The sequence below is a fragment of the Daphnia pulicaria genome, unplaced genomic scaffold (assembly GCF_021234035.1).
Source record: "Daphnia pulicaria isolate SC F1-1A unplaced genomic scaffold, SC_F0-13Bv2 h1tg000057l, whole genome shotgun sequence".
NCBI lineage: Eukaryota > Metazoa > Arthropoda > Branchiopoda > Diplostraca > Daphniidae > Daphnia > Daphnia pulicaria.
This window is the reverse complement of record NW_025804784.1, coordinates 159,234-174,904: the sequence shown is the minus strand read 5'-3', so window position 1 is coordinate 174,904 and position 15,671 is coordinate 159,234. Positions and strand designations below refer to the sequence as shown.

Genomic DNA, 15,671 nt, shown 5'->3' with positions numbered 1-15,671 from the left:
CAATGAACAAACATTTCTGTCACTTTGAAGTGATTTTCTATTCATCCATTGGGACTGGGAGGGTAAATTTTCATTTTCGAATGTCAACGGCCATATCACGTAGAACGCACCTGGTCTCGTCAGCTCCCAGAAGTTAAGTTACGTCGAGTCCCGTTAGTACTTGGAAGGGTGACCGCTTGGGAATACGGGATGTCGTTGGCGATGGATAGTTTGTTTTCAATAACAAATTTCTTGAAATTTTTTTTCAATCACGATGGTTACCAGTCCAATTTCGTAGATGAAACATTTCAATGCCTTAGAGATAGGTTCAATTCATCTATAAGAATGATTCTGGATCAATTCCATTGAGAGTTTGTCAAATTTTATCGCGTTTTTTAATCGTGATGGTTACCAGTCCAAATTCGTAGATCAAAAATTTCAATGACATAGGGATAGGTTCAATTCATCTATAGGAATGATTCTGGATGAATTTCATTGCGAGTTTTTCAAAGTTGATCGCGCTTTTCATTCGCGATGGTTACCAGTCCAAATTCAATGAACAAACATTTCTGTCACTTTGAAGTGATTTTCTATTCATCCATTGGGACTGGGAGGGTAAATTTTCATTTTTGAATGTCAACGGCCATATCACGTAGAACGCACCTGGTCTCGTCAGCTCCCAGAAGTTAAGTTACGTCGAGTCCCGTTAGTACTTGGAAGGGTGACCGCTTGGGAATACGGGATGTCGTTGGCGATGGATAGTTTGTTTTCAATAACAAATTTCTTGACATTTTTTTTCAATCACGATGGTTACCAGTCCAATTTCGTAGATGAAACATTTCAATGCCTTAGAGATAGGTTCAATTCATCTATAAGAATGATTCTGGATCAATTCCATTGAGAGTTTGTCAAATTTTATCGCGTTTTTTAATCGCAATGGTTACCAGTCCAAATTCGTAGATCAAAAATTTCAATGACATAGGGATAGGTTCAATTCATCTATAGGAATGATTCTGGATGAATTTCATTGCGAGTTTTTCAAAGTTGATCGCGCTTTTTATTCGCGATGGTTACCAGTCAAAATTCAATGAACAAACATTTCTGTCACTTTGAAGTGATTTTCTATTCATCCATTGGGACTGGGAGGGTAAATTTTCATTTTCGAATGTCAACGGCCATATCACGTAGAACGCACCTGGTCTCGTCAGCTCCCAGAAGTTAAGTTACGTCGAGTCCCGTTAGTACTTGGAAGGGTGACCGCTTGGGAATACGGGATGTCGTTGGCGATGGATAGTTTGTTTTCAATAACAAATTTCTTGACATTTTTTTTCAATCACGATGGTTACCAGTCCAATTTCGTAGATGAAACATTTCAATGCCTTAGAGATAGGTTCAATTCATCTATAAGAATGATTCTGGATCAATTCCATTGAGAGTTTGTCAAATTTTATCGCGTTTTTTAATCGTGATGGTTACCAGTCCAAATTCGTAGATCAAAAATTTCAATGACATAGGGATAGGTTCAATTCATCTATAGGAATGATTCTGGATGAATTTCATTGCGAGTTTTTCAAAGTTGATCGCGCTTTTCATTCGCGATGGTTACCAGTCCAAATTCAATGAACAAACATTTCTGTCACTTTGAAGTGATTTTCTATTCATCCATTGGGACTGGGAGGGTAAATTTTCATTTTTGAATGTCAACGGCCATATCACGTAGAACGCACCTGGTCTCGTCAGCTCCCAGAAGTTAAGTAACGTCGAGTCCCGTTAGTACTTGGAAGGGTGACCGCTTGGGAATACGGGATGTCGTTGACGATGGATAGTTTGTTTTCAATAACAAATTTCTTGACATTTTTTTTCAATCACGATGGTTACCAGTCCAATTTCGTAGATGAAACATTTCAATGCCTTAGAGATAGGTTCAATTCATCTATAAGAATGATTCTGGATCAATTCCATTGAGAGTTTGTCAAATTTTATCGCGTTTTTTAATCGCAATGGTTACCAGTCCAAATTCGTAGATCAAAAATTTCAATGACATAGGGATAGGTTCAATTCATCTATAGGAATGATTCTGGATGAATTTCATTGCGAGTTTTTCAAAGTTGATCGCGCTTTTTATTCGCGATGGTTACCAGTCAAAATTCAATGAACAAACATTTCTGTCACTTTGAAGTGATTTTCTAGTCATCCATTGGGACTGGGAGGGTAAATTTTCATTTTCGAATGTCAACGGCCATATCACGTAGAACGCACCTGGTCTCGTCAGCTCCCAGAAGTTAAGTTACGTCGAGTCCCGTTAGTACTTGGAAGGGTGACCGCTTGGGAATACGGGATGTCGTTGGCGATGGATAGTTTGTTTTCAATAACAAATTTCTTGACATTTTTTTTCAATCACGATGGTTACCAGTCCAATTTCGTAGATGAAACATTTCAATGCCTTAGAGATAGGTTCAATTCATCTATAAGAATGATTCTGGATCAATTCCATTGAGAGTTTGTCAAATTTTATCGCGTTTTTTAATCGTGATGGTTACCAGTCCAAATTCGTAGATCAAAAATTTCAATGACATAGGGATAGGTTCAATTCATCTATAGGAATGATTCTGGATGAATTTCATTGCGAGTTTTTCAAAGTTGATCGCGCTTTTCATTCGCGATGGTTACCAGTCCAAATTCAATGAACAAACATTTCTGTCACTTTGAAGTGATTTTCTATTCATCCATTGGGACTGGGAGGGTAAATTTTCATTTTTGAATGTCAACGGCCATATCACGTAGAACGCACCTGGTCTCGTCAGCTCCCAGAAGTTAAGTAACGTCGAGTCCCGTTAGTACTTGGAAGGGTGACCGCTTGGGAATACGGGATGTCGTTGACGATGGATAGTTTGTTTTCAATAACAAATTTCTTGACATTTTTTTTCAATCACGATGGTTACCAGTCCAATTTCGTAGATGAAACATTTCAATGCCTTAGAGATAGGTTCAATTCATCTATAAGAATGATTCTGGATCAATTCCATTGAGAGTTTGTCAAATTTTATCGCGTTTTTTAATCGCAATGGTTACCAGTCCAAATTCGTAGATCAAAAATTTCAATGACATAGGGATAGGTTCAATTCATCTATAGGAATGATTCTGGATGAATTTCATTGCGAGTTTTTCAAAGTTGATCGCGCTTTTTATTCGCGATGGTTACCAGTCAAAATTCAATGAACAAACATTTCTGTCACTTTGAAGTGATTTTCTAGTCATCCATTGGGACTGGGAGGGTAAATTTTCATTTTCGAATGTCAACGGCCATATCACGTAGAACGCACCTGGTCTCGTCAGCTCCCAGAAGTTAAGTTACGTCGAGTCCCGTTAGTACTTGGAAGGGTGACCGCTTGGGAATACGGGATGTCGTTGACGATGGATAGTTTGTTTTCAATAACAAATTTCTTGACATTTTTTTTCAATCACGATGGTTACCAGTCCAATTTCGTAGATGAAACATTTCAATGCCTTAGAGATAGGTTCAATTCATCTATAAGAATGATTCTGGATCAATTCCATTGAAAGTTTGTCAAATTTTATCGCGTTTTTTAATCGCAATGGTTACCAGTCCAAATTCGTAGATCAAAAATTTCAATGACATAGGGATAGGTTCAATTCATCTATAGGAATGATTCTGGATGAATTTCATTGCGAGTTTTTCAAAGTTGATCGCGGTTTTTACTCGCGATGGTTACCAGTCAAAATTCAATGAACAAACATTTCTGTCACTTTGAAGTGATTTTCTATTCATCCATTGGGACTGGGAGGGTAAATTTTAATTTTTGAATGTCAACGGCCATATCACGTAGAACGCACCTGGTCTCGTCAGCTCCCAGAAGTTAAGTTACGTCGAGTCCCGTTAGTACTTGGAAGGGTGACCGCTTGGGAATACGGGATGTCGTTGGCGATGGATAGTTTGTTTTCAATAACAAATTTCTTGAAATTTTTTTTCAATCACGATGGTTACCAGTCCAATTTCGTAGATGAAACATTTCAATGCCTTAGAGATAGGTTCAATTCATCTATAAGAATGATTCTGGATCAATTCCATTGAGAGTTTGTCAAATTTTATCGCGTTTTTTAATCGCAATGGTTACCAGTCCAAATTCGTAGATCAAAAATTTCAATGACATAGGGATAGGTTCAATTCATCTATAGGAATGATTCTGGATGAATTTCATTGCGAGTTTTTCAAAGTTGATCGCGCTTTTTATTCGCGATGGTTACCAGTCAAAATTCAATGAACAAACATTTCTGTCACTTTGAAGTGATTTTCTAGTCATCCATTGGGACTGGGAGGGTAAATTTTCATTTTCGAATGTCAACGGCCATATCACGTAGAACGCACCTGGTCTCGTCAGCTCCCAGAAATTAAGTTACGTCGAGTCCCGTTAGTACTTGGAAGGGTGACCGCTTGGGAATACGGGATGTCGTTGACGATGGATAGTTTGTTTTCAATAACAAATTTCTTTACATTTTTTTTCAATCACGATGGTTACCAGTCCAATTTCGTAGATGAAACATTTCAATGCCTTAGAGATAGGTTCAATTCATCTATAAGAATGATTCTGGATCAATTCCATTGAAAGTTTGTCAAATTTTATCGCGTTTTTTAATCGCAATGGTTACCAGTCCAAATTCGTAGATCAAAAATTTCAATGACATAGGGATAGGTTCAATTCATCTATAGGAATGATTCTGGATGAATTTCATTGCGAGTTTTTCAAAGTTGATCGCGGTTTTTACTCGCGATGGTTACCAGTCCAAATTCAATGAACAAACATTTCTGTCACTTTGAAGTGATTTTCTATTCATCCATTGGGACTGGGAGGGTAAATTTTCATTTTTGAATGTCAACGGCCATATCACGTAGAACGCACCTGGTCTCGTCAGCTCCCAGAAGTTAAGTTACGTCGAGTCCCGTTAGTACTTGGAAGGGTGACCGCTTGGGAATACGGGATGTCGTTGGCGATGGATAGTTTGTTTTCAATAACAAATTTCTTGACATTTTTTTTCAATCACGATGGTTACCAGTCCAATTTCGTAGATGAAACATTTCAATGCCTTAGAGATAGGTTCAATTCATCTATAAGAATGATTCTGGATCAATTCCATTGAGAGTTTGTCAAATTTTATCGCGTTTTTTAATCGTGATGGTTACCAGTCCAAATTCGTAGATCAAAAATTTCAATGACATAGGGATAGGTTCAATTCATCTATAGGAATGATTCTGGATGAATTTCATTGCGAGTTTTTCAAAGTTGATCGCGCTTTTCATTCGCGATGGTTACCAGTCCAAATTCAATGAACAAACATTTCTGTCACTTTGAAGTGATTTTCTATTCATCCATTGGGACTGGGAGGGTAAATTTTCATTTTCGAATGTCAACGGCCATATCACGTAGAACGCACCTGGTCTCGTCAGCTCCCAGAAGTTAAGTTACGTCGAGTCCCGTTAGTACTTGGAAGGGTGACCGCTTGGGAATACGGGATGTCGTTGACGATGGATAGTTTGTTTTCAATAACAAATTTCTTGACATTTTTTTTCAATCACGATGGTTACCAGTCCAATTTCGTAGATGAAACATTTCAATGCCTTAGAGATAGGTTCAATTCATCTATAAGAATGATTCTGGATCAATTCCATTGAGAGTTTGTCAAATTTTATCGCGTTTTTTAATCGCAATGGTTACCAGTCCAAATTCGTAGATCAAAAATTTCAATGACATAGGGATAGGTTCAATTCATCTATAGGAATGATTCTGGATGAATTTCATTGCGAGTTTTTCAAAGTTGATCGCGCTTTTTATTCGCGATGGTTACCAGTCAAAATTCAATGAACAAACATTTCTGTCACTTTGAAGTGATTTTCTATTCATCCATTGGGACTGGGAGGGTAAATTTTCATTTTCGAATGTCAACGGCCATATCACGTAGAACGCACCTGGTCTCGTCAGCTCCCAGAAGTTAAGTTACGTCGAGTCCCGTTAGTACTTGGAAGGGTGACCGCTTGGGAATACGGGATGTCGTTGGCGATGGATAGTTTGTTTTCAATAACAAATTTCTTGACATTTTTTTTCAATCACGATGGTTACCAGTCCAATTTCGTAGATGAAACATTTCAATGCCTTAGAGATAGGTTCAATTCATCTATAAGAATGATTCTGGATCAATTCCATTGAGAGTTTGTCAAATTTTATCGCGTTTTTTAATCGTGATGGTTACCAGTCCAAATTCGTAGATCAAAAATTTCAATGACATAGGGATAGGTTCAATTCATCTATAGGAATGATTCTGGATGAATTTCATTGCGAGTTTTTCAAAGTTGATCGCGCTTTTCATTCGCGATGGTTACCAGTCCAAATTCAATGAACAAACATTTCTGTCACTTTGAAGTGATTTTCTATTCATCCATTGGGACTGGGAGGGTAAATTTTCATTTTTGAATGTCAACGGCCATATCACGTAGAACGCACCTGGTCTCGTCAGCTCCCAGAAGTTAAGTAACGTCGAGTCCCGTTAGTACTTGGAAGGGTGACCGCTTGGGAATACGGGATGTCGTTGACGATGGATAGTTTGTTTTCAATAACAAATTTCTTGACATTTTTTTTCAATCACGATGGTTACCAGTCCAATTTCGTAGATGAAACATTTCAATGCCTTAGAGATAGGTTCAATTCATCTATAAGAATGATTCTGGATCAATTCCATTGAGAGTTTGTCAAATTTTATCGCGTTTTTTAATCGCAATGGTTACCAGTCCAAATTCGTAGATCAAAAATTTCAATGACATAGGGATAGGTTCAATTCATCTATAGGAATGATTCTGGATGAATTTCATTGCGAGTTTTTCAAAGTTGATCGCGCTTTTTATTCGCGATGGTTACCAGTCCAAATTCAATGAACAAACATTTCTGTCACTTTGAAGTGATTTTCTATTCATCCATTGGGACTGGGAGGGTAAATTTTCATTTTCGAATGTCAACGGCCATATCACGTAGAACGCACCTGGTCTCGTCAGCTCCCAGAAGTTAAGTTACGTCGAGTCCCGTTAGTACTTGGAAGGGTGACCGCTTGGGAATACGGGATGTCGTTGGCGATGGATAGTTTGTTTTCAATAACAAATTTCTTGACATTTTTTTTCAATCACGATGGTTACCAGTCCAATTTCGTAGATGAAACATTTCAATGCCTTAGAGATAGGTTCAATTCATCTATAAGAATGATTCTGGATCAATTCCATTGAGAGTTTGTCAAATTTTATCGCGTTTTTTAATCGTGATGGTTACCAGTCCAAATTCGTAGATCAAAAATTTCAATGACATAGGGATAGGTTCAATTCATCTATAGGAATGATTCTGGATGAATTTCATTGCGAGTTTTTCAAAGTTGATCGCGCTTTTCATTCGCGATGGTTACCAGTCCAAATTCAATGAACAAACATTTCTGTCACTTTGAAGTGATTTTCTATTCATCCATTGGGACTGGGAGGGTAAATTTTCATTTTTGAATGTCAACGGCCATATCACGTAGAACGCACCTGGTCTCGTCAGCTCCCAGAAGTTAAGTAACGTCGAGTCCCGTTAGTACTTGGAAGGGTGACCGCTTGGGAATACGGGATGTCGTTGACGATGGATAGTTTGTTTTCAATAACAAATTTCTTGACATTTTTTTTCAATCACGATGGTTACCAGTCCAATTTCGTAGATGAAACATTTCAATGCCTTAGAGATAGGTTCAATTCATCTATAAGAATGATTCTGGATCAATTCCATTGAGAGTTTGTCAAATTTTATCGCGTTTTTTAATCGCAATGGTTACCAGTCCAAATTCGTAGATCAAAAATTTCAATGACATAGGGATAGGTTCAATTCATCTATAGGAATGATTCTGGATGAATTTCATTGCGAGTTTTTCAAAGTTGATCGCGCTTTTTATTCGCGATGGTTACCAGTCAAAATTCAATGAACAAACATTTCTGTCACTTTGAAGTGATTTTCTATTCATCCATTGGGACTGGGAGGGTAAATTTTCATTTTCGAATGTCAACGGCCATATCACGTAGAACGCACCTGGTCTCGTCAGCTCCCAGAAGTTAAGTTACGTCGAGTCCCGTTAGTACTTGGAAGGGTGACCGCTTGGGAATACGGGATGTCGTTGGCGATGGATAGTTTGTTTTCAATAACACATTTCTTGACATTTTTTTTCAATCACGATGGTTACCAGTCCAATTTCGTAGATGAAACATTTCAATGCCTTAGAGATAGGTTCAATTCATTTATAAGAATGATTCTGGATCAATTCCATTGAGAGTTTGTCAAATTTTATCGCGTTTTTTAATCGTGATGGTTACCAGTCCAAATTCGTAGATCAAAAATTTCAATGACATAGGGATAGGTTCAATTCATCTATAGGAATGATTCTGGATGAATTTCATTGCGAGTTTTTCAAAGTTGATCGCGCTTTTCATTCGCGATGGTTACCAGTCCAAATTCAATGAACAAACATTTCTGTCACTTTGAAGTGATTTTCTATTCATCCATTGGGACTGGGAGGGTAAATTTTCATTTTTGAATGTCAACGGCCATATCACGTAGAACGCACCTGGTCTCGTCAGCTCCCAGAAGTTAAGTAACGTCGAGTCCCGTTAGTACTTGGAAGGGTGACCGCTTGGGAATACGGGATGTCGTTGACGATGGATAGTTTGTTTTCAATAACAAATTTCTTGACATTTTTTTTCAATCACGATGGTTACCAGTCCAATTTCGTAGATGAAACATTTCAATGCCTTAGAGATAGGTTCAATTCATCTATAAGAATGATTCTGGATCAATTCCATTGAGAGTTTGTCAAATTTTATCGCGTTTTTTAATCGCAATGGTTACCAGTCCAAATTCGTAGATCAAAAATTTCAATGACATAGGGATAGGTTCAATTCATCTATAGGAATGATTCTGGATGAATTTCATTGCGAGTTTTTCAAAGTTGATCGCGCTTTTTATTCGCGATGGTTACCAGTCAAAATTCAATGAACAAACATTTCTGTCACTTTGAAGTGATTTTCTAGTCATCCATTGGGACTGGGAGGGTAAATTTTCATTTTCGAATGTCAACGGCCATATCACGTAGAACGCACCTGGTCTCGTCAGCTCCCAGAAGTTAAGTTACGTCGAGTCCCGTTAGTACTTGGAAGGGTGACCGCTTGGGAATACGGGATGTCGTTGACGATGGATAGTTTGTTTTCAATAACAAATTTCTTGACATTTTTTTTCAATCACGATGGTTACCAGTCCAATTTCGTAGATGAAACATTTCAATGCCTTAGAGATAGGTTCAATTCATCTATAAGAATGATTCTGGATCAATTCCATTGAAAGTTTGTCAAATTTTATCGCGTTTTTTAATCGCAATGGTTACCAGTCCAAATTCGTAGATCAAAAATTTCAATGACATAGGGATAGGTTCAATTCATCTATAGGAATGATTCTGGATGAATTTCATTGCGAGTTTTTCAAAGTTGATCGCGGTTTTTACTCGCGATGGTTACCAGTCAAAATTCAATGAACAAACATTTCTGTCACTTTGAAGTGATTTTCTATTCATCCATTGGGACTGGGAGGGTAAATTTTCATTTTCGAATGTCAACGGCCATATCACGTAGAACGCACCTGGTCTCGTCAGCTCCCAGAAGTTAAGTTACGTCGAGTCCCGTTAGTACTTGGAAGGGTGACCGCTTGGGAATACGGGATGTCGTTGGCGATGGATAGTTTGTTTTCAATAACAAATTTCTTGACATTTTTTTTCAATCACGATGGTTACCAGTCCAATTTCGTAGATGAAACATTTCAATGCCTTAGAGATAGGTTCAATTCATCTATAAGAATGATTCTGGATCAATTCCATTGAGAGTTTGTCAAATTTTATCGCGTTTTTTAATCGTGATGGTTACCAGTCCAAATTCGTAGATCAAAAATTTCAATGACATAGGGATAGGTTCAATTCATCTATAGGAATGATTCTGGATGAATTTCATTGCGAGTTTTTCAAAGTTGATCGCGCTTTTCATTCGCGATGGTTACCAGTCCAAATTCAATGAACAAACATTTCTGTCACTTTGAAGTGATTTTCTATTCATCCATTGGGACTGGGAGGGTAAATTTTCATTTTTGAATGTCAACGGCCATATCACGTAGAACGCACCTGGTCTCGTCAGCTCCCAGAAGTTAAGTAACGTCGAGTCCCGTTAGTACTTGGAAGGGTGACCGCTTGGGAATACGGGATGTCGTTGACGATGGATAGTTTGTTTTCAATAACAAATTTCTTGACATTTTTTTTCAATCACGATGGTTACCAGTCCAATTTCGTAGATGAAACATTTCAATGCCTTAGAGATAGGTTCAATTCATCTATAAGAATGATTCTGGATCAATTCCATTGAGAGTTTGTCAAATTTTATCGCGTTTTTTAATCGCAATGGTTACCAGTCCAAATTCGTAGATCAAAAATTTCAATGACATAGGGATAGGTTCAATTCATCTATAGGAATGATTCTGGATGAATTTCATTGCGAGTTTTTCAAAGTTGATCGCGCTTTTTATTCGCGATGGTTACCAGTCAAAATTCAATGAACAAACATTTCTGTCACTTTGAAGTGATTTTCTAGTCATCCATTGGGACTGGGAGGGTAAATTTTCATTTTCGAATGTCAACGGCCATATCACGTAGAACGCACCTGGTCTCGTCAGCTCCCAGAAGTTAAGTTACGTCGAGTCCCGTTAGTACTTGGAAGGGTGACCGCTTGGGAATACGGGATGTCGTTGGCGATGGATAGTTTGTTTTCAATAACAAATTTCTTGACATTTTTTTTCAATCACGATGGTTACCAGTCCAATTTCGTAGATGAAACATTTCAATGCCTTAGAGATAGGTTCAATTCATCTATAAGAATGATTCTGGATCAATTCCATTGAGAGTTTGTCAAATTTTATCGCGTTTTTTAATCGTGATGGTTACCAGTCCAAATTCGTAGATCAAAAATTTCAATGACATAGGGATAGGTTCAATTCATCTATAGGAATGATTCTGGATGAATTTCATTGCGAGTTTTTCAAAGTTGATCGCGCTTTTCATTCGCGATGGTTACCAGTCCAAATTCAATGAACAAACATTTCTGTCACTTTGAAGTGATTTTCTATTCATCCATTGGGACTGGGAGGGTAAATTTTCATTTTTGAATGTCAACGGCCATATCACGTAGAACGCACCTGGTCTCGTCAGCTCCCAGAAGTTAAGTAACGTCGAGTCCCGTTAGTACTTGGAAGGGTGACCGCTTGGGAATACGGGATGTCGTTGACGATGGATAGTTTGTTTTCAATAACAAATTTCTTGACATTTTTTTTCAATCACGATGGTTACCAGTCCAATTTCGTAGATGAAACATTTCAATGCCTTAGAGATAGGTTCAATTCATCTATAAGAATGATTCTGGATCAATTCCATTGAGAGTTTGTCAAATTTTATCGCGTTTTTTAATCGCAATGGTTACCAGTCCAAATTCGTAGATCAAAAATTTCAATGACATAGGGATAGGTTCAATTCATCTATAGGAATGATTCTGGATGAATTTCATTGCGAGTTTTTCAAAGTTGATCGCGCTTTTTATTCGCGATGGTTACCAGTCAAAATTCAATGAACAAACATTTCTGTCACTTTGAAGTGATTTTCTAGTCATCCATTGGGACTGGGAGGGTAAATTTTCATTTTCGAATGTCAACGGCCATATCACGTAGAACGCACCTGGTCTCGTCAGCTCCCAGAAGTTAAGTTACGTCGAGTCCCGTTAGTACTTGGAAGGGTGACCGCTTGGGAATACGGGATGTCGTTGACGATGGATAGTTTGTTTTCAATAACAAATTTCTTGACATTTTTTTTCAATCACGATGGTTACCAGTCCAATTTCGTAGATGAAACATTTCAATGCCTTAGAGATAGGTTCAATTCATCTATAAGAATGATTCTGGATCAATTCCATTGAAAGTTTGTCAAATTTTATCGCGTTTTTTAATCGCAATGGTTACCAGTCCAAATTCGTAGATCAAAAATTTCAATGACATAGGGATAGGTTCAATTCATCTATAGGAATGATTCTGGATGAATTTCATTGCGAGTTTTTCAAAGTTGATCGCGGTTTTTACTCGCGATGGTTACCAGTCAAAATTCAATGAACAAACATTTCTGTCACTTTGAAGTGATTTTCTATTCATCCATTGGGACTGGGAGGGTAAATTTTAATTTTTGAATGTCAACGGCCATATCACGTAGAACGCACCTGGTCTCGTCAGCTCCCAGAAGTTAAGTTACGTCGAGTCCCGTTAGTACTTGGAAGGGTGACCGCTTGGGAATACGGGATGTCGTTGGCGATGGATAGTTTGTTTTCAATAACAAATTTCTTGAAATTTTTTTTCAATCACGATGGTTACCAGTCCAATTTCGTAGATGAAACATTTCAATGCCTTAGAGATAGGTTCAATTCATCTATAAGAATGATTCTGGATCAATTCCATTGAGAGTTTGTCAAATTTTATCGCGTTTTTTAATCGCAATGGTTACCAGTCCAAATTCGTAGATCAAAAATTTCAATGACATAGGGATAGGTTCAATTCATCTATAGGAATGATTCTGGATGAATTTCATTGCGAGATTTTCAAAGTTGATCGCGCTTTTTATTCGCGATGGTTACCAGTCCAAATTCAATGAACAAACATTTCTGTCACTTTGAAGTGATTTTCTAGTCATCCATTGGGACTGGGAGGGTAAATTTTCATTTTCGAATGTCAACGGCCATATCACGTAGAACGCACCTGGTCTCGTCAGCTCCCAGAAGTTAAGTTACGTCGAGTCCCGTTAGTACTTGGAAGGGTGACCGCTTGGGAATACGGGATGTCGTTGACGATGGATAGTTTGTTTTCAATAACAAATTTCTTGACATTTTTTTTCAATCACGATGGTTACCAGTCCAATTTCGTAGATGAAACATTTCAATGCCTTAGAGATAGGTTCAATTCATCTATAAGAATGATTCTGGATCAATTCCATTGAAAGTTTGTCAAATTTTATCGCGTTTTTTAATCGCAATGGTTACCAGTCCAAATTCGTAGATCAAAAATTTCAATGACATAGGGATAGGTTCAATTCATCTATAGGAATGATTCTGGATGAATTTCATTGCGAGTTTTTCAAAGTTGATCGCGGTTTTTACTCGCGATGGTTACCAGTCAAAATTCAATGAACAAACATTTCTGTCACTTTGAAGTGATTTTCTAGTCATCCATTGGGACTGGGAGGGTAAATTTTCATTTTCGAATGTCAACGGCCATATCACGTAGAACGCACCTGGTCTCGTCAGCTCCCAGAAGTTAAGTTACGTCGAGTCCCGTTAGTACTTGGAAGGGTGACCGCTTGGGAATACGGGATGTCGTTGACGATGGATAGTTTGTTTTCAATAACAAATTTCTTGACATTTTTTTTCAATCACGATGGTTACCAGTCCAATTTCGTAGATGAAACATTTCAATGCCTTAGAGATAGGTTCAATTCATCTATAAGAATGATTCTGGATCAATTCCATTGAAAGTTTGTCAAATTTTATCGCGTTTTTTAATCGCAATGGTTACCAGTCCAAATTCGTAGATCAAAAATTTCAATGACATAGGGATAGGTTCAATTCATCTATAGGAATGATTCTGGATGAATTTCATTGCGAGTTTTTCAAAGTTGATCGCGGTTTTTACTCGCGATGGTTACCAGTCAAAATTCAATGAACAAACATTTCTGTCACTTTGAAGTGATTTTCTATTCATCCATTGGGACTGGGAGGGTAAATTTTAATTTTTGAATGTCAACGGCCATATCACGTAGAACGCACCTGGTCTCGTCAGCTCCCAGAAGTTAAGTTACGTCGAGTCCCGTTAGTACTTGGAAAGGTGACCGCTTGGGAATACGGGATGTCGTTGGCGACGGATAGTTTGTTTTCAATAACAAATTTCTTGACATTTTTTTTCAATCACGATGGTTACCAGTCCAATTTCGTAGATGAAACATTTCAATGCCTTAGAGATAGGTTCAATTCATCTATAAGAATGATTCTGGATCAATTCCATTGAGAGTTTGTCAAATTTTATCGCGTTTTTTAATCGCAATGGTTACCAGTCCAAATTCGTAGATCAAAAATTTCAATGACATAGGGATAGGTTCAATTCATCTATAGGAATGATTCTGGATGAATTTCATTGCGAGATTTTCAAAGTTGATCGCGCTTTTTATTCGCGATGGTTACCAGTCCAAATTCAATGAACAAACATTTCTGTCACTTTGAAGTGATTTTCTATTCATCCATTGGGACTGGGAGGGTAAATTTTAATTTTTGAATGTCAACGGCCATATCACGTAGAACGCACCTGGTCTCGTCAGCTCCCAGAAGTTAAGTTACGTCGAGTCCCGTTAGTACTTGGAAGGGTGACCGCTTGGGAATACGGGATGTCGTTGGCGATGGATAGTTTGTTTACAATAACAAATTTCTTGACATTTTTTTTCAATCACGATGGTTACCAGTCCAATTTCGTAGATGAAACATTTCAATGCCTTAGAGATAGGTTCAATTCATCTATAAGAATGATTCTGGATCAATTCCATTGAGAGTTTGTCAAATTTTATCGCGTTTTTTAATCGTGATGGTTACCAGTCCAAATTCGTAGATCAAAAATTTCAATGACATAGGGATAGGTTCAATTCATCTATAGGAATGATTCTGGATAAAATTTCATTGCGAGATTTTCAAAGTTGATCGCGCTTTTCATTCGCGATGGTTACCAGTCCAAATTCAATGAACAAACATTTCTGTCACTTTGAAGTGATTTTCTATTCATCCATTGGGACTGGGAGGGTAAATTTTAATTTTTGAATGTCAACGGCCATATCACGTAGAACGCACCTGGTCTCGTCAGCTCCCAGAAGTTAAGTTACGTCGAGTCCCGTTAGTACTTGGAAGGGTGACCGCTTGGGAATACGGGATGTCGTTGGCGATGGATAGTTTGTTTTCAATAACAAATTTCTTGAAATTTTTTTTCAATCACGATGGTTACCAGTCCAATTTCGTAGATGAAACATTTCAATGCCTTAGAGATAGGTTCAATTCATCTATAAGAATGATTCTGGATCAATTCCATTGAGAGTTTGTCAAATTTTATCGCGTTTTTTAATCGTGATGGTTACCAGTCCAAATTCGTAGATCAAAAATTTCAATGACATAGGGATAGGTTCAATTCATCTATAGGAATGATTCTGGATGAATTTCATTGCGAGATTTTCAAAGTTGATCGCGCTTTTCATTCGCGATGGTTACCAGTCCAAATTCAATGAACAAACATTTCTGTCACTTTGAAGTGATTTTCTATTCATCCATTGGGACTGGGAGGGTAAATTTTCATTTTTGAATGTCAACGGCCATATCACGTAGAACGCACCTGGTCTCGTCAGCTCCCAGAAGTTAAGTTACGTCGAGTCCCGTTAGTACTTGGAAGGGTGACCGCTTGGGAATACGGGATGTCGTTGGCGATGGATAGTTTGTTTTCAATAACAAATTTCTTGAAATTTTT

General features: G+C 37.8%; 6 non-coding genes and 24 pseudogenes across 6 annotated transcripts; all 30 read left to right on the top strand.

The window, feature by feature from the left end:
• Nucleotides 1-82: 82 nt before the first annotated feature.
• LOC124317218 lies at nucleotides 83-201 on the top strand (annotated as a pseudogene).
• A 413-nt stretch (nucleotides 202-614) lies between these two features.
• On the top strand, nucleotides 615-733 carry LOC124317217 (annotated as a pseudogene).
• A 413-nt stretch (nucleotides 734-1,146) lies between these two features.
• Nucleotides 1,147-1,265, top strand: LOC124317216 (annotated as a pseudogene).
• A 413-nt stretch (nucleotides 1,266-1,678) lies between these two features.
• On the top strand, nucleotides 1,679-1,797 carry LOC124317532 (annotated as a pseudogene).
• Nucleotides 1,798-2,210: 413 nt separating this feature from the next.
• LOC124317214 lies at nucleotides 2,211-2,329 on the top strand (annotated as a pseudogene).
• Nucleotides 2,330-2,742: 413 nt separating this feature from the next.
• LOC124317531 lies at nucleotides 2,743-2,861 on the top strand (annotated as a pseudogene).
• Nucleotides 2,862-3,274: 413 nt separating this feature from the next.
• Nucleotides 3,275-3,393, top strand: LOC124317346. The gene has a single exon (XR_006912092.1). It is a non-coding gene; the product is annotated as a 5S ribosomal RNA (ribosomal RNA).
• Nucleotides 3,394-3,806: 413 nt separating this feature from the next.
• LOC124317213 lies at nucleotides 3,807-3,925 on the top strand (annotated as a pseudogene).
• Nucleotides 3,926-4,338: 413 nt separating this feature from the next.
• Nucleotides 4,339-4,457, top strand: LOC124316983 (annotated as a pseudogene).
• Nucleotides 4,458-4,870: 413 nt separating this feature from the next.
• LOC124317212 lies at nucleotides 4,871-4,989 on the top strand (annotated as a pseudogene).
• Nucleotides 4,990-5,402: 413 nt separating this feature from the next.
• LOC124317335 lies at nucleotides 5,403-5,521 on the top strand. The gene has a single exon (XR_006912091.1). It is a non-coding gene; the product is annotated as a 5S ribosomal RNA (ribosomal RNA).
• A 413-nt stretch (nucleotides 5,522-5,934) lies between these two features.
• Nucleotides 5,935-6,053, top strand: LOC124317211 (annotated as a pseudogene).
• Nucleotides 6,054-6,466: 413 nt separating this feature from the next.
• LOC124317529 lies at nucleotides 6,467-6,585 on the top strand (annotated as a pseudogene).
• Nucleotides 6,586-6,998: 413 nt separating this feature from the next.
• On the top strand, nucleotides 6,999-7,117 carry LOC124317210 (annotated as a pseudogene).
• A 413-nt stretch (nucleotides 7,118-7,530) lies between these two features.
• On the top strand, nucleotides 7,531-7,649 carry LOC124317528 (annotated as a pseudogene).
• Nucleotides 7,650-8,062: 413 nt separating this feature from the next.
• LOC124317209 lies at nucleotides 8,063-8,181 on the top strand (annotated as a pseudogene).
• Nucleotides 8,182-8,594: 413 nt separating this feature from the next.
• LOC124317527 lies at nucleotides 8,595-8,713 on the top strand (annotated as a pseudogene).
• A 413-nt stretch (nucleotides 8,714-9,126) lies between these two features.
• LOC124317324 lies at nucleotides 9,127-9,245 on the top strand. Its single transcript, XR_006912090.1, has one exon. It is a non-coding gene; the product is annotated as a 5S ribosomal RNA (ribosomal RNA).
• Nucleotides 9,246-9,658: 413 nt separating this feature from the next.
• On the top strand, nucleotides 9,659-9,777 carry LOC124317208 (annotated as a pseudogene).
• A 413-nt stretch (nucleotides 9,778-10,190) lies between these two features.
• Nucleotides 10,191-10,309, top strand: LOC124317526 (annotated as a pseudogene).
• Nucleotides 10,310-10,722: 413 nt separating this feature from the next.
• Nucleotides 10,723-10,841, top strand: LOC124317206 (annotated as a pseudogene).
• A 413-nt stretch (nucleotides 10,842-11,254) lies between these two features.
• Nucleotides 11,255-11,373, top strand: LOC124317525 (annotated as a pseudogene).
• A 413-nt stretch (nucleotides 11,374-11,786) lies between these two features.
• Nucleotides 11,787-11,905, top strand: LOC124317312. Its single transcript, XR_006912089.1, has one exon. It is a non-coding gene; the product is annotated as a 5S ribosomal RNA (ribosomal RNA).
• Nucleotides 11,906-12,318: 413 nt separating this feature from the next.
• LOC124317205 lies at nucleotides 12,319-12,437 on the top strand (annotated as a pseudogene).
• A 413-nt stretch (nucleotides 12,438-12,850) lies between these two features.
• Nucleotides 12,851-12,969, top strand: LOC124317300. Its single transcript, XR_006912087.1, has one exon. It is a non-coding gene; the product is annotated as a 5S ribosomal RNA (ribosomal RNA).
• A 413-nt stretch (nucleotides 12,970-13,382) lies between these two features.
• LOC124317288 lies at nucleotides 13,383-13,501 on the top strand. The gene has a single exon (XR_006912086.1). It is a non-coding gene; the product is annotated as a 5S ribosomal RNA (ribosomal RNA).
• Nucleotides 13,502-13,914: 413 nt separating this feature from the next.
• LOC124317006 lies at nucleotides 13,915-14,033 on the top strand (annotated as a pseudogene).
• A 413-nt stretch (nucleotides 14,034-14,446) lies between these two features.
• Nucleotides 14,447-14,565, top strand: LOC124317203 (annotated as a pseudogene).
• A 414-nt stretch (nucleotides 14,566-14,979) lies between these two features.
• On the top strand, nucleotides 14,980-15,098 carry LOC124317202 (annotated as a pseudogene).
• Nucleotides 15,099-15,511: 413 nt separating this feature from the next.
• LOC124317201 lies at nucleotides 15,512-15,630 on the top strand (annotated as a pseudogene).
• The last annotated feature ends 41 nt before the right edge of the window (nucleotides 15,631-15,671 follow it).